The following is a 1,369-nucleotide window of genomic DNA, read 5'->3' on the forward strand; positions in this document are numbered from 1 at the left end:
GCGGGGAAATGGGGAGTTGTTGTTAAACAGGCATAAAATTTCAGTTCTGCAAAGCAATACGTTCTAGAGATCTGCTGTACAACATCTAACAATATCGTTTGTGCATTTAAATATTTAAGAGGGGAGATCTCAAGTGTTCTTACCACAATAAAAAATGTTAGGCAATTTCTGGTTATCACAGAATGCTTGGAATATATAACTAAAGCAGTAATATGCTAAATATCAAACTCGATAATGAGGTAATTCCCAAGAAATAAAAATTAGGATTGTTTGACAATAGAAGAATAAGTATGTCTCTCCATGTGCACTCTGAAAAAAAGATGTTTTTATAAATGCATGTGAAAGAAAATGTTTCATAGTTATTTCTATTTTAATATGATCATGGTACATTAAAATGTATTAGTGCTTGCCTGTGAACACTAAGGTCACTTGATTTGAAATTTTCTATATTGTTCTATATTTTTGTGACTAAAGGCATTACTTGGGGGAATTAAAAGAATATCTTGAAGCGATTTTGGCTTTGGATCTGCCACTAATTCCTATTTAACCTTAATTCAGGGGTCGGATTGTTTGACCCAAGGAAACAGAATAGTATAAAAAGAAAGAATGTGAGTGTCAGATGGTGGCAGTGATTAAGTATAGCAAGAGATGTCTTTGCAAAAGTTACTGTTGGTCCCAGAAGACTCTCACTTAGCTGTGTGACCCTGGGCAAGTCACTTCACCTAAATCTGTGAATTATAGGGCTGTGGTGATGATTTAAAAGTAACTGGGCACGGTGGACACTCGGAAATCCTGGGTTCTTAATAAAGCCACTGCCCTGCTCCTTGGTCCTTTGGAATTACTATATTAGTAAAATGTATACTTGACAGTAATTTTAGCTTAAAGTTTATTTTGTCTATTTCGTCTCAGCCTTTTGGCTAAGATCAAGTGTAGTATCTGTTCTTGTCAATTTAAAGTTTATTTTCTCTGATATCATTGCAGCTGTTCCCACTTTTGCTTTCCACTTGCATTGACTATCTTTTTCCATCCCTTCACTTTGAGCCTATATGTGTCCTTAAAGCTGAAGCGATTCTACTGTAGGCAGCATACAGTTGCATCTTTTTTTAAAATCTATCCATATGCCTTTGGATTGGTGAATTCAATCCATTGAATTTAGAATTATTGAGAACTTACTAATGCCATCTTACTGTTTTCTGGTTGTTTTGTATTCCTGTTGTTTCTTTTCCCCTCTGTTTCTGCCTACCTTTGTAAATTGGTTATTTTCTGTGGTGGTGTGCTGTTTCCCCTTTCTTTATCTTTGGTTCATCTGCTCTAGGTTTTGCTTTGTGGTTACCATGAAGCTTACGTAAGACATCTCATAGATTAAAAT

General features: G+C 35.3%; 1 pseudogene; it reads left to right on the forward strand.

The window, feature by feature from the left end:
• Positions 1-897: 897 nt before the first annotated feature.
• LOC114237836 (U2 spliceosomal RNA) lies at positions 898-996 on the forward strand (annotated as a pseudogene).
• Positions 997-1,369: the final 373 nt, after the last annotated feature.

This window comes from Balaenoptera acutorostrata, chromosome 13 (genome assembly GCF_949987535.1).
Source record: "Balaenoptera acutorostrata chromosome 13, mBalAcu1.1, whole genome shotgun sequence".
Lineage (NCBI taxonomy): Eukaryota > Metazoa > Chordata > Mammalia > Artiodactyla > Balaenopteridae > Balaenoptera > Balaenoptera acutorostrata.